At 48.1% G+C, this 16,066-nt stretch overlaps 1 long non-coding RNA gene across 1 annotated transcript in view; it reads right to left on the reverse strand.

Annotated features, from left to right (window-relative positions):
• The window catches only part of LOC135050726 (uncharacterized), a 200,380-nt gene extending 185,874 nt beyond the window's left edge, over window positions 1–14,506 (reverse strand). Inside the window, exon 1 of the long non-coding RNA XR_010241770.1 lies at window positions 14,308–14,506. This is a non-coding gene — a long non-coding RNA (uncharacterized LOC135050726). The remainder of the gene's footprint in view (window positions 1–14,307) is intronic.
• Between the last annotated feature and the right edge of the window lie 1,560 nt (window positions 14,507–16,066).

Raw genomic sequence — 16,066 nt, forward strand, 5'->3', positions numbered from 1 at the left:
GATGGATAGTATACTTGACGACACAGAGGTAGAGCAATGGACTACTGTATCGTACTGCTATATATATACTGGTGGTCAGCAAAATTCTGCACTGTCCTCCTACTATATACTACAATGCAGCATAGATATGGATGGTTAGTATACTTGACAACACAGAGGTAGAGCAATGGACTACTGTACCCTACTGCTATATATATACTGGTGGTCAGCAAAATTCTGCACTGTCCTCCTACTATATACTGCGTACAACTACAATGCAGCACAGGTATGGATGGATAGTATACTTGACGACACAGAGGTAGAGCAATGGACTACTGTACCATACTGCTATATATATACTGGTGGTCAGCAAAATTCTGCACTGTCCTCCTACTATATACTACAATGCAGCACAGATATGGATGGATAGTATACTTGATGACACAGAGGTAGAGCAATGGACTACTGTACCGTACTGCTATATATATACTGGTGGTCAGCAAAATTCTGCACTGTCCTCCTACTATATACTGCGCACAACTACAATGCAGCACAGGTATGGATGGATAGTATACTTGACGACACAGAGGTAGAGCAATGGACTACTGTACCATACTGCTATATATATTAGGGATGAGCGGGTTCGGTTCCTCGGAATCCGAACCCGCCCGAACTTCATGTTTTTTTACACGGGGCCGAGCGACTCGGATCTTCCCGCCTTGCTCGGTTAACCCGAGCGCGCCCGAACGTCATCATCCCGCTGTCGGATTCTCGCGAGGCTCGGATTCTATCGCGAGACTCGGATTCTATATAAGGAGCCGCGCGTCGCCGCCATTTTCACACGTGCATTGAGATTCATAGGGAGAGGACGTGGCTGGCGTCCTCTCCGTTTATAGAGAAGAGAGTGAGACAGTAGAGAGAGACACAGTAGTAATTTTGGGGAGCATTAGGAGGAGTACTAGTTACTTGCTGAAGTGATAGATAGTGTGACTGTATATATCTAACTTGTGGGGGAGACACTGACAGTGGGGAGCAGTTAGAGTCTGAGAGCAGTACTCAGGAGTACATATAACGTACAGTGCACACTTTTGCTGCCAGAGTGCCACACTGCCATTGTGACCACACTGACCACCAGTATAATATATATTGTGATTGTCTGCTTAGGAGTACTACTTGCAAGTTGCTGATAGTGTGACCAGTGACCTGACCACCAGTCACCACCAGTTTAATATATATATATATATATATATATATATAATTGTATATAATATATATATAATATTGTATACCACCTACCCGTGGTTTTTTTCTTTTCTTTCTTCTTTATACATACTACTATAGTAGCTTACTGTAGCAGTCTGCGGTGCTGCTGAGCTGACTGTGTCCAGCAGGTCCGTCATCAGTCATTACATAATAAATATATATACCTGTCCGGCTGCAGTACTAGTGATATTATATATATATATATTGATTTCATCTCATTATCATCCAGTCTATATTAGCAGCAGACACAGTACGGTAGTCCACGGCTGTAGCTACCTCTGTGTCGGCAGTCGCTCGTCCATCCATAATTGTATACCACCTACCCGTGGTTTTTTTTTTCTTTCTTCTTTATACATACTACTATAGTAGCTTACTGTAGCAGTCTGCGGTGCTGCTGAGCTGACAGTGTCCAGCAGGTCCGTCATCAGTCATTACATAATAAATATATATACCTGTCCGGCTGCAGTACTAGTGATATTATATATATATATATTGATTTCATCTCCTTATCATCCAGTCTATATTAGCAGCAGACACAGTACGGTAGTCCACGGCTGTAGCTACCTCTGTGTCGGCAGTCGCTCGTCCATCCATAATTGTATACCACCTACCCGTGGTTTTTTTTTTCTTTCTTCTTTATACATACTACTATAGTAGCTTACTGTAGCAGTCTGCGGTGCTGCTGAGCTGACAGTGTCCAGCAGGTCCGTCATCAGTCATTACATAATAAATATATATACCTGTCCGGCTGCAGTACTAGTGATATTATATATATATATATATTAATTTCATCTCCTTATCATCCAGTCTATATTAGCAGCAGACACAGTACGGTAGTCCACGGCTGTAGCTACCTCTGTGTCGGCAGTCGCTCGTCCATCCATAATTGTATACCACCTACCCGTGGTTTTTTTTTTCTTTCTTCTTTATACATACTACTATAGTAGCTTACTGTAGCAGTCTGCGGTGCTGCTGAGCTGACAGTGTCCAGCAGGTCCGTCATCAGTCATTACATAATAAATATATATACCTGTCCGGCTGCAGTACTAGTGATATTATATATATATATATATATTAATTTCATCTCCTTATCATCCAGTCTATATTAGCAGCAGACACAGTACGGTAGTCCACGGCTGTAGCTACCTCTGTGTCGGCAGTCGCTCGTCCATCCATAAATATACTAGTATCCATCCATCTCCATTGTTTACCTGAGGTGCCTTTTAGTTGTGCCTATTAAAATATGGAGAACAAAAATGTTGAGGTTCCAAAATTAGGGAAAGATCAAGATCCACTTCCACCTCGTGCTGAAGCTGCTGCCACTAGTCATGGCCGAGACGATGAAATGCCAGCAACGTCGTCTGCCAAGGCCGATGCCCAATGTCATAGTACAGAGCATGTAAAATCCAAAACACCAAATATCAGTAAAAAAAGGACTCCAAAATCTAAAATAAAATTGTCGGAGGAGAAGCGTAAACTTGCCAATATGCCATTTACCACACGGAGTGGCAAGGAACGGCTGAGGCCCTGGCCTATGTTCATGGCTAGTGGTTCAGCTTCACATGAGGATGGAAGCACTCAGCCTCTCGCTAGAAAACTGAAAAGACTCAAGCTGGCAAAAGCACCGCAAAGAACTGTGCGTTCTTCGAAATCCCAAATCCACAAGGAGAGTCCAATTGTGTCGGTTGCGATGCCTGACCTTCCCAACACTGGACGTGAAGAGCATGCGCCTTCCACCATTTGCACGCCCCCTGCAAGTGCTGGAAGGAGCACCCGCAGTCCAGTTCCTGATAGTCAGATTGAAGATGTCAGTGTTGAAGTACACCAGGATGAGGAGGATATGGGTGTTGCTGGCGCTGGGGAGGAAATTGACAAGGAGGATTCTGATGGTGAGGTGGTTTGTTTAAGTCAGGCACCCGGGGAGACACCTGTTGTCTGTGGGAGGAATAGGGCCGTTGACATGCCTGGTGAAAATACCAAAAAAATCAGCTCTTCGGTGTGGAAGTATTTCACCAGAAATGCGGACAACATTTGTCAAGCCGTGTGTTGCCTTTGTCAAGCTGTAATAAGTAGGGGTAAGGACGTTAACCACCTCGGAACATCCTCCCTTATACGTCACCTGCAGCGCATTCATAATAAGTCAGTGACAAGTTCAAAAACTTTGGGCGACAGCGGAAGCAGTCCACTGACCAGTAAATCCCTTCCTCTTGTAACCAAGCTCACGCAAACCACCCCACCAACTCCCTCAGTGTCAATTTCCTCCTTCCCCAGGAATGCCAATAGTCCTGCATGCCATGTCACTGGCAATTCTGACGAGTCCTCTCCTGCCTGGGATTCCTCCGATGCATCCTTGCGTGTAACGCCTACTGCTGCTGGCGCTGCTGTTGTTGCTGCTGGGAGTCGATGGTCATCCCAGAGGGGAAGTCGTAAGCCCACTTTTACTACTTCCACCAAGCAATTGACTGTCCAACAGTCCTTTGCGAGGAAGATGAAATATCACAGCAGTCATCCTGTTGCAAAGCGGATAACTGAGGCCTTGACAACTATGTTGGTGTTAGACGTGCGTCCGGTATCCGCCGTTAGTTCACAGGGAACTAGACAATTTATTGAGGCAGTGTGCCCCCGTTACCAAATACCATCTAGGTTCCACTTCTCTAGGCAGGCGATACCGAGAATGTACACGGACGTCAGAAAAAGAATCACCAGTGTCCTAAAAAATGCAGTTGTACCCAATGTCCACTTAACCACGGACATGTGGACAAGTGGGTGGAGCAGGGCAGGGTCAGGACTATATGACTGTGACAGCCCACTGGGTAGATGTATGGACTCCCGCCGCAAGAACAGCAGCGGCGGCACCAGTAGCAGCATCTCGCAAACGCCAACTCTTTCCTAGGCAGGCTACGCTTTGTATCACCGGTTTCCAGAATACGCACACAGCTGAAAACCTCTTACGGCAACTGAGGAAGATCATCGCGGAATGGCTTACCCCAATTGGACTCTCCTGTGGATTTGTGGCATCGGACAACGCCAGCAATATTGTGTGTGCATTAAATATGGGCAAATTCCAGCACGTCCCATGTTTTGCACATACCTTGAATTTGGTGGTGCAGAATTTTTTAAAAAACGACAGGGGCGTGCAAGAGATGCTGTCGGTGGCCAGAAGAATTGCGGGACACTTTCGGCGTACAGGCACCACGTACAGAAGACTGGAGCACCACCAAAAACGCCTGAACCTGCCCTGCCATCATCTGAAGCAAGAAGTGGTAACGAGGTGGAATTCAACCCTCTATATGCTTCAGAGGTTGGAGGAGCAGCAAAAGGCCATTCAAGCCTATACAATTGAGCACGATATAGGAGGTGGAATGTACCTGTCTCAAGCGCAGTGGAGAATGATTTCAACGTTGTGCAAGGTTCTGCAACCTTTTGAACTTGCCACACGTGAAGTCAGTTCAGACACTGCCAGCCTGAGTCAGGTCATTCCCCTCATCAGGCTTTTGCAGAAGAAGCTGGAGGCATTGAAGGAGGAGCTAAAAGGGAGCGATTCTGCTAGGCATGTGGGACTTGTGGATGGAGCCCTTAATTCGCTTAACAAGGATTCACGGGTGGTCAATCTGTTGAAATCAGAGCACTACATTTTGGCCACCGTGCTCGATCCTAGATTTAAAACCTACCTTGGATCTCTCTTTCCGGCAGACACAAGTCTGCTGGGGTTCAAAGACCTGCTGGTGACAAAATTGTCAAGTCAAGCGGAACGCGACCTGTCAACATCTCCTCCTTCACATTCTCCCGCAACTGGGGGTGCGAGGAAAAGGATCAGAATTCCGAGCCCACCCGCTGGCGGTGATGCAGGGCAGTCTGGAGCGACTGCTGATGCTGACATCTGGTCCGGACTGAAGGACCTGACAACGATTACGGACATGTCGTCTACTGTCACTGCATATGATTCTCTCACCATTGAAAGAATGGTGGAGGATTATATGAGTGACCGCATCCAAGTAGGCACGTCAGACAGGCCGTACTTATACTGGCAGGAAAAAGAGGCAATTTGGAGGCCCTTGCACAAACTGGCTTTATTCTACCTAAGTTGCCCTCCCACAAGTGTGTACTCCGAAAGAGTGTTTAGTGCCGCCGCTCACCTTGTCAGCAATCTGCGTACGAGGTTACTTCCAGAAAATATGGAGAAGATGATGTTCATTAAAATGAATTATAATCAATTCCTCCGTGGAGACATTGACCAGCAGCAATTGCCTCCACAAAGTACACAGGGAGCTGAGATGGTGGATTCCAGTGGGGACGAATTGATAATCTGTGAGGAGCGGGATGTACACGGTGATATATCGGAGGATGATGATGAGGTGGACATCTTGCCTCTGTAGAGCCAGTTTGTGCAAGGAGAGATTAATTGCTTCTTTTTCGGTGGGGGTCCAAACCAACCCGTCATTTCAGTCACAGTCGTGTGGCAGACCCTGTCACTGAAATGATGGGTTGGTTAAAGTGTGCATGTCCTGTTTATACAACATAAGGGTGGGTGGGAGGGCCCAAGGACAATTCCATCTTGCACCTCTTTTTTCTTTCATTTTTATTTGCGTCATGTGCTGTTTGGGGAGTGTTTTTTGGAAGGGCCATCCTGCGTGACACTGCAGTGCCACTCCTAGATGGGCCAGGTGTTTGTGTCGGCCACTAGGGTCGCTTAGCTTACTCACACAGCTACCTCATTGCGCCTCTTTTTTTCTTCTTTGCGTCATGTGCTGTTTGGGGAGTGTTTTTTGGAAGGGCCATCCTGCGTGACACTGCAGTGCCACTCCTAGATGGGCCAGGTGTTTGTGTCGGCCACTAGGGTCGCTTAGCTTACTCACACAGCTACCTCATTGCGCCTCTTTTTTTCTTCTTTGCGTCATGTGCTGTTTGGGGAGTGTTTTTTGGAAGGGCCATCCTGCGTGACACTGCAGTGCCACTCCTAGATGGGCCAGGTGTTTGTGTCGGCCACTAGGGTCGCTTAGCTTACTCACACAGCTACCTCATTGCGCCTCTTTTTTTTGTTCTTTGCGTCATGTGCTGTTTGGGGAGTGTTTTTTGGAAGGGCCATCCTGCGTGACACTGCAGTGCCACTCCTAGATGGGCCAGGTGTTTGTGTCGGCCACTAGGGTCGCTTAGCTTAGTCATCCAGCGACCTCGGTGCAAATTTTAGGACTAAAAATAATATTGTGAGGTGTGAGGTATTCAGAATAGACTGAAAATGAGTGGAAATTATGGTTTTTGAGGTTAATAATACTTTGGGATCAAAATGACCCCCAAATTCTATGATTAAGCTGTTTTTTAGGGTTTTTTGAAAAAAAACACCCGAATCCGACAAAAAAAATTCGGTGAGGTTTTGCCAAAACGCGGTCGAACCCAAAACACGGCCGCGGAACCGAACCCAAAACCAAAACCCAAAACCCGAAAAATTTCAAGTGCACATCCCTAATATATATACTGGTGGTCATCAAAATTCTGCACTGTCCTCCTACTATATACTGCGCACAACTACAATGCAGCACATGTATGGATGGATAGTATACTTGACGACACAGAGGTAGAGCAATGGACTACTGTACCGTACTGCTATATATATACTGGTGGTCAGCAAAATTCTGCACTGTCCTCCTACTATATACTACAATGCAGCACAGATATGGAGCATTTTCAGGCAGAGAACGTAGATATTTGCAGCACGCTGAGCACAGATATTTGCAGCACACTGAGCACAGATATTTGCAGCACACTGAACACAGAAACTGAGAGAACGCAGCCACGTCCTCTTGCTATCATCTCCAATGCACGAGTGAAAATGGCGGCGACGTGCGGCTCTTTATATGCAATATGAATCTCGCGAGAATACGACAGCAGGATGATGATGTTCGGGCGCGCTCGGGTTAACCGAGCAAGGCGGGAAGATCCGAGGCTGCCTCGGAACCGTGTAAAATGGGTGAAGTTCGGGGGGGGGGGGGGGGGGGTTCGGAACCCGAGGAACCGAACCCGCTCATCTCTAATAAAGATCAGTTTCTACATTATGCTGTATTTAATTACACCTTACAGTATAAGTCACAAAGTTTCATATCCATAATGAATACTTATCTTAGCACCTGTCTAATTACTAAGGGGAGTAATTCAGATCTGATCGCTGCTGTGCATTTTCGCACAGCAGGCGATCAGATCCAAACTGCTCATGCGTAAGCACCGCACTGCGCCAGTGCGTCGCACGGCTGCAACAGGGGGTTGCCGGACAACGACGTTATTGTACAAAGGATCCATTTGCACGGGGGTTCACAAGGAGATTGACAGGGAGGCAAGTGACCATTTTCGGGGAGTGTCCGGAAAAAAGCAGGTGGGCTCAGGCGTTTTCAGGGAGGGTGTCTAACGTCAGCTCTGGCCCCAATCAGCAGCATTCTATCACACAGAATAAGTGGTGGGCTGCGCAGAGACTGCACCAACTGATTTTTGTGCAGCTCTGCAACAGAAGCGATTGCACACTTGCACAGCTATTTTCCCCTCCCCCTGTAGGTGGTGACTACCTGATTGCAGGGCAGCAAAAAACGCAGCCCAGCGATTAGGTCTGAATTACCCCCTAAAAGGAGTAATCATGCTATAATGCTTATATTTATGTGCAGTTGTTTATAATTTGATAAATGTGTTGTCAATTAAAAGTCAATGCAAATAATGAGGCAAGACCAATTAGAAAACAGATTTATAAAATGTTTTTCCATACAAATGTGAAAAGTCAGCGTATATAGGGGGTCATTCCGAGTTGTTCGCTCGCAAGCTGCTTTTAGCAGCCTACTGGGAGTGAATCTTAGCATAGTAAAATTGCGAACGAAAGATTAGCAGAATTGCGAATAGACACTTCTTAGCAGTTTCTGAGTAGCTCCAGACTTACTCGGCATCTGCGATCAGTTCAGTGCTTGTCGTTCCTGGTTTGACGTCACAAACACACCCAGCGTTCGCCCAGACACTCCTCCGTTTCTCCAGCCACTCCCGCGTTTTTCCCAGAAACTGTAGCGTTTTTTCACACACTCCCATAAAACGGCCAGTTTCCGCCCAGAAACACCCACTTCCTGTCAATCACACTCCGATCACCAGAACGAAGAAAAAAACTCGTAATGCCGTGAGTAAAACTCCAAACTGCATAGCAAATTTACTTGGCGCAGTCGCAGTGCGGACATTGCGCATGCGCATTAGCGACTAATCGCTCCGTTGCGAGAAAAAAATAACGAGCGAACAACTTGGAATGACCCCCATAGATACAATATTAGAGGTAGTTGACAATGTTGTTCATGAACATCCAGATGTTTTTACTCTTTATTAGACTATAATACCAATAAATGCATATATGATTAAACATTGAAAAAACTTTAGTTGCCTAAAACAATGAATAAGTAGAAGCAGTGAAACTTCATCCCAATTGATCAGAGGCAAGAAAGATGTTGGTGCCCCCCTCTCCCATGCTGACTTTTCCACTTCATAAAATGAATGACACACCCATGACAATACTAAGAGCTTTTGAGTGAATACCATACAATACTAAGAGCATTTTAGTGACTGCCATACAATACTAAGAGCATTTTAGTGAACGCTACACAAAACTTAGAGCATTTTACTTAACTGCCAGACAATAGTAAGAGCATTTTAGTGACGGCTTTACAATACTGTTGTGACCACCAGACAATACGGATAGCATTTTTGTGAACTCCATACAATACTAAAAGCATTTTTGTGAACTCCATACAATACTAAAGAGCATTTTTGTGAACTCTATACAATACTAAGAGCATTTTAGTGACCGTCAGACAATACAGATAGCATTTTTGTGAACATCCTACAATATCATATCATTAAAATAACCTTCCTCAAAATCAAACTTTTTCAGCACCAACCCCATTCAACATAAGTAGCCATTTAATAAATCATTAACTCCCTCATACCCACCAATAAGTAACTCTTACAGCATTTAGCACATTTATAGTCATTATGCAGCTCAATATCAAAAGAACCACTTCTTAACCCCAAGGGGAGGACAGAGGAGGGTCCGGGGGCGTACAGGCAGTGCTGGCTGCATCACACAGCACCTGACATGTCAGTCAGGTGACCAGGGCCAGATTAAGCCGTGGGGGGCCCAGGGCGCTTAAGAAAGAGGGGACCTCCACCTCTTGTTAGCACTGCCCCCCCCGGCTGAACCCACTTGGTGTGTGCTTCCTCACCCTTGCTGCAGCCAGAAGCATCTCCCCCAGAAGCAGAATGACAGCTGTTGCCGCACTGCTGCTGGCTGGAGACGAGCAGAATCATCCATGGACAGCAGCAGGGCCAGCAATTTAAATCTTTTGGCTCAGTACACTAATTTATCTTGGGTCTCACGCACCTAATCCCTCCCCACTACGTTCTGGTCCATTGGCTTGAGGTTTTTCTTACCTATGTTTCTCTGTAACCACCTTTGAAGAAACGAATCCTTCCTGGCAGACAATCACTTAATAAGAATATCACTAATGTCATTATCATACAACAGAGGTTTTTACAGAACTGTCTTAATGCAGATTATTGTGCCCTCAACCCCTGTGTCTCTACAGAGTCTTAGCTCACCACCTATATCTTTCCATAGACTCAGCACACCCCTTATGTCTCTGCAGCCTCAGCAACCCGTATTTCCATATAGCATCAGCTCATTCCCCCCTCATCTCTGCAGCAGTAGCCTAAGCACTCGCATTCACCCCTGTGTCTCTCCACAGTCTTAGCCAGAGCCGGCGCAAGCCACTCAGCAAAGGGATGCAGTGCACGGAGGCGCCAGGAATGGAGAGGCGCTCTCCCTGCTCTGCATTCCTGTGCTGAGCTGATGTTCCCCTGTTGCTGCTGCGGCGCCTGCAGGAACGGATCTTGCCGCTGTGAAGGGGCGCTGCCGCTGCTCCGCTGCCTACCCTCCCGGCTCCCACATGCTGCCGTGCGGTCAGGGCCGGACCGGCGCGCACGGCCACATGACGCTGCTCAGACAGTGAGAGACTGTCACTGTCCATACTGCCGGCGCCGCGGCCGCTAAGGCTGCACTTTGATAGCGCAGGTGTGCATCCTCCTGGCTCCTAGCCCTCCCGCGATGCCAGGGAAAATGGGAAGGAGACAATCTGCGTGCAGTATCAGGTGAGGATGGGGAGCTGTAGCTGCACTGTGACAGAGTTGGGAGGTATGTGTCTCTGCATGGCTGCCAGCTCTACAATGTGTGTGTGTGTCAGTGTGCCTATAAACAATGTTTGTAAGTGTGCCACTGGGACCTATATAGTGTGTGTCAGTGTGCCTATATACAATTTGTTAGTGTGTCAGTGTGCTCCTGGTCCCTGTGTGTGTGTGTCAGTGTTCCCTATACAATCTATGAATGTGTGCACTAGTGGATCCAGGGATGGGAGAGGGCACGCGAGACTGTGCTCCCCCTGTTGTTTCTGCCTTTTTTTTTTTTTTTTAAACAGCAGTAGTGATGGAGATAGCGCTGGGCCAACCCGAAACATATGCAGGGTACATGGCTGCCTCGAACGCAAAATGATGAGAGAACTGCCGCAATGTTACCCCGCCTCCCGCAGCCACACTGGAGGCAACCTAGCTGCGGCTCTCCCTCCTGTCTTCTACCCGCTCTCCCAGGCCCGCTGGCAGCACCTGTGGGAAACGGAGGAGGTTCCCAGCGTTCAAACACCACCAGTTTACGAGCAGCCAGGTCCCAATGCGACGGGTTGTGCTGTTCTAGATACAGCAGTCGGAAGCTATGCCCCCCGACCATGATTCTCTCCCCATTTGAAGCACCACCATATTCTGGAGCAGAGAGAGGGGGCATTGCGTGTTTGTAAGCGTCACTGCTACAGGGGGTGTTGCGTGTGTAAGCATCACTGCTACAGGGGGCGTTACGTGTGTAAGCATCACTGCTACAGGGGGCAATATGTGTGTAAGCGTCACTGCTACAGGGGGAGTTACGTGTGTAAGCGTCACTGCTACAGGGGGCAATATGTGTGTAAGCGTCACTGCTACAGGGGGAGTTACGTGTGTAAGCATCACTGGTACAGGGGGGTGTTACGTGTAGCGTCACTGGTAAAGGGGGCGTTGCGTGTGTAAGCGTCACTGCTACAAGGGGCATTACGTGTGTACACTGCGTTACATGTTTAAGCGTCGCTAATACGGGGGGCTTTGCGTGTGTAAGCATCACTACTACAGGGGGCATTACGTGTGTAAGCGTCACTGGTACAGGGGGCGTTGCGTGTGTAAGCATCTCTGGTACAACGGGGCATTACATGTGTAAGCGTCACTGGTAAAGGGGGGCGTAACATGTGTAAGTGTCACTGGTACAGGGGGCGTTACATGTGTAAGTGTCACTGGTACAGGGGGCGTTACGTGTGTAAGCGTCACTGGTACAGGGGGCGTTACATGTGTATGCTGTGTTACGTGTGTAAGCGTAACTAATAAAGGGGGTGTTATGTGTGTAAGCGTTACTGGTACTGGGATGTTACGTGTGAAAGCAACACTTCTATAGGGGGCGTTATGTGTGTAAGCGTCACTGGTACAGGGGGCGTTACGCGTGTACAGGGCCGGAGCTTCCACTAGGCAGCTTTAGGCAGCTGCCTAGGGGCGCTGGGACCTCAAGGGGCGGCCTGCTACAGCTGCATAAAAAAGGTAGTGAGGTCCTACATCTCATAGCAGCCGCAATCCCCCTGGCACAATTTTCTACAGTAACCACGACTGCCAAGCTACTGTATTGCAGCATCCAACTCCACCTTGCACATGCAGTAACTTTGACAGCTCCTGGAGTCCTGGGTGGGGGTGACATGCAGTGCTGCTCTTCATTCCAGGCTCTTTCACAGACTACTCAGTTCCAACTCTGCATCGCAGCCTGCAGGTAAGGTGGCTGCATAGTGCACTCTCTGCATTTAATAAGAAAAGAAGGGGAGAGCAGCAGTCTGGGGGAGGGGGGGGGGGGGAGCAGCTGGCATGCACACAGATGGTGGAGGGGATAGAACAGACGACATTTAAAAGAGTGGGGTGGTGGGGGGGGGGGGCAGCAGGAGCCCACACAGACTGAGGAGAAGGGAGCAGCCATACAACAGACGGGGTGGGGGTGAGCAGCAGTATGCCCTTCTCCTGAAGGGCAGGTAGGGGGAAGGGGCAGTAGGTAGAAGTTTTGCCTAGGGTGCCAAGAGACCTTGCACCGGCCCTGCGCGTGTAAGCGTCTCTGGTACAGGGGGCGTTACGTGTGTAAGCATCACTGGTACAGGGGCGTTACGTGTGTATGCGTCACTGGTACAGTTGGCATTACATGTGTAAGCGTCACTGGTACAGGGGCGTTACGTGTATATGCGTCACTGGTACAGGGTGGCGTTACATGTGTAGGCGTTACGTCATTGGTAAAGTGGGCATTACATATGTAAGCATCACTGGTACAGGGGGGCGGTATGTGTGTAAGCGTCACTGGTACAGGGGGCGTTACGTGTGTAAGCGGCACTACTACAGGGAGCATTATGTGTATACGTGTCACTGCTTTGTAAAGTATGGGAGGGCACAAATTTATAGTTTGCAGGAGGGCGCCAAACACCCTAGCACCGGCCCTGGTCTTAGCTCACCACCTATATCTTTCCATAGACTCAGCGCATCCCCTATGTCTCTGCAGCCTCAGCACCCCCCACCTGTGTTTCCCTATAGCATCAGCTCATTCCACCCTCATCTCCGCAGCAGTAGCCAAAGCACCCGCATTCACCCCTGTGTCTCTGCATATCATGAGCTTTCCCCCTTCATGTCTGTATCAGCAACCCCCTCCCCCATCTGTCTCTGTATAGTATCTGTGACCCCCTGTGTGAATGCAGCCTGGGCAACCCCCTGTACATGTCTGTATAATATCAGTGTCCCCCATATGTGTCTGCAGTATCCGCAGCAAACCCCTCCCCCCATGTTTCTGTAGAGCATCAGCTTTTCCCCCTTGTGTCAGCAGCCCCTTCCCCTGCATCTCTATATACTGTAGCATCATGTGTATGCACCCTCAACAACCCTCTCCCCCCACGGCACTGTATAGCATCATCTTCCCTACCCCTTATGTGTCTGCACACTCAGCAACCCTCTTCTATTGGCGTCTCTATATAGCATCATGTTTACCACACCCCGTGTGTCTGTAACCACAGAAATCCGCTCCCCTACGTCTCTACATAGCATCATCTTTCATCCACCCCGTGTGTCTGCACTCTCAGCAAACCCCCTCCCCACTGCGTCTGTTTAGCATCATCCCCTCCCCCCATGTCTGCACTCTCAGCAACCCCTTCCCCCTGCGTTTATATATAGTATCATCTCTCCCCCATGTGTCTGCACCCTCAGCAATCCCCTCCTGCAAGCATCTATATATAGCATGATCTTTCACCCCCCCAGCATGTGTCTGCACTCTCAGCATCCCCCTCTCCCCCTGCCTCTCTGTAGTATCAGAACCCCCAAACCCCCTCCTCCCCGTCTGTAGCTGCTTTACCCACGTCATTCTTGCAGCTCCTCATGGAAGGGTAGCGTCTAGACCAGTGGTCTCCAACTTTAATTGGGGTGTGAGCTACTTTCGGAAAATAAAACTTCTGGAAGAGCTACCCCCTCTCCCCAATGCGGGTGCATTTCTGTGAAAGTAGGTGTGACCTCAGAAACGTAGATGTGGTCACACAAAAGTGGGTGTGGCCTTGCAACAGTAATGCCCCCTAGCAGTGCCAGATACACAATTAATGCCCCCCAGCAGTGCCAGATACACAAATAATGCCCCCCAGCAGTGCCAGATACACAAATACTACCCCTCACCAGTGCCAGATAGAATGCCTCACCAGTGCCAGATACAATGCCCCCCACCAGTGCCAGATACAATGCCCCCACCAGTGTCAAATACAATGCCCCCACCAGTGCCAGATACAAAGCCCCCCGCAGTGCCAGATACAGTGCCCCCTGCAGTGCTAGATACAGAGCCCCCCTCCAGTGCCAGATACAGAGCCCCCCACAGTGCCAGATACAGAGCCCCCCGCAGTGCCAGATACAGAGCCCCCCCGCAATGCTCACCGCTGCTGGCTTCTTCTACTGCCGCTGGTGCTGCTCCTGTATGACGGATGAAAGAGGAGGTGAGCACAGCGAGCGCCTCTCCTCTGAATTCTGGACTCGTAAAGCAGCGCCGCTGCTGCGGTGAGGGATGTGTGATGGGCATTTGAAATATGGCACTGGTAAGTGAGCCAATCAAAGCTCGCGGTCCGGCCACCAATCAAGACACCTACAAGAGAGAGAAATGGCCAATAAGAAATAAAATAACCACTCTCAACACTAGAACGGCCACACTATAAATTACAGGTAACAAAACTATTAGATAGTACATGTTAATAAATTTATAGCAAAAAACATTAACCACCAAACTACAAATACCCATTTTAAACCACTACAAAGGACCATTGCACACCTATACATACTTGGTTTGTTAATATCCTAATTTTTTATAAAAATATATTAAAAATATGCTTAAAATACGCCCTCCGCAACACAACAGTAACAAATTTGCTAGCAAACAAACGCACATTTTTATGCTATATACTGCAATAAAAACTCACTCTGAAATGTGAGAGGCAACACGTCCACTTTGCTTGTGTCTTCAAACAGCATTTAGCATCATACACCCACTCACACAGGCTGCAATCAAGGCTTTTAAATAGGCTGTGCAACAATTACTGGAAGTATTAGCATAATTGACACCTGTGCGAATTACCGCACTGGAAACCACACGCAGCTATAAATCGCTAGACACCTGTGCAAACACACATGCCACCAGCAACATGGCTACTCGTGAGCAGATGGAAGCAGAGATGGACCAGGTGCAGCAGCAGATGTCCGCTTTGAGACATAGGCGCCTAGCGCTGCGGAGGCAGATGCTGGAAGCTGCAAGTGCGGATGTTCAAATTGCAGGACCCAGTACTGTACAAACTCGATCTTCTGATACCCAGGAGTTAGGAGTGAATGCCCTGCCAGACATAGATAGTGGGGAAACTGAGGGAGATTCTGGCCTACCATCTCAATCACAAAGTACACAAGCAGCTAGTGAAGAGGACGATGGTGAGGAGGGACAGGACGATAGCTCACAGGCTACATCCCAAAAAAAAAAAAGACAGCCCGCCTTTACTAAGAGGGAGTTACGTGTTTTGGTCACACAGGCCATGGAAAAAATTCATCGAGGCCCCAAAAACATGGGTGCTGCATCCAAAGATCGAATCTGGAGGGACATCACTGATTCTGTTAATGAAGTCGGCTCAATAGTCCGCACCTCACAGGAAGTTAGAAGACGGTAAGTGGATATTGACACACCATTTTCTGAGCCAAGTATTATTAAAAACTTAGCTAGATGTGATGTTGCCTATAGCAACCAAATACATAACATGTGTACTATCAATTAAAGCAGGTATTCATAACTTTTATGTCCCTTGCTCCTATATTTAATCACATATGTAGTTGGGCCGACTTCAAATCCCGCCTGAAGGGCAAGAGGTCTGCGGAGTGGAATGCCTCGAGGGCAACAGGGAGAGGTCCAGCTGCCACTGTGGAGTACACAGATCTTGAGGAGATGGCGATGGACTGTGTAAGCTACGAGGAGGGGGTTGGGGTGTCTCATATGGACACGGACCTGCCTGAAATACTGAATGCACATGACTTGCCAGGTAAGTTTACACACATATTCCTAAACAACTAATTTAGTGGTTCCAAAACTCTCATGTTGTTTTTTTCTACTCTTTTTCCACTCATTCTTCTATTTGCTTTGAACATAACACAGTACAGGTGGGTG

This window comes from Pseudophryne corroboree, chromosome 2 (assembly GCF_028390025.1).
Source record: "Pseudophryne corroboree isolate aPseCor3 chromosome 2, aPseCor3.hap2, whole genome shotgun sequence".
Lineage (NCBI taxonomy): Eukaryota > Metazoa > Chordata > Amphibia > Anura > Myobatrachidae > Pseudophryne > Pseudophryne corroboree.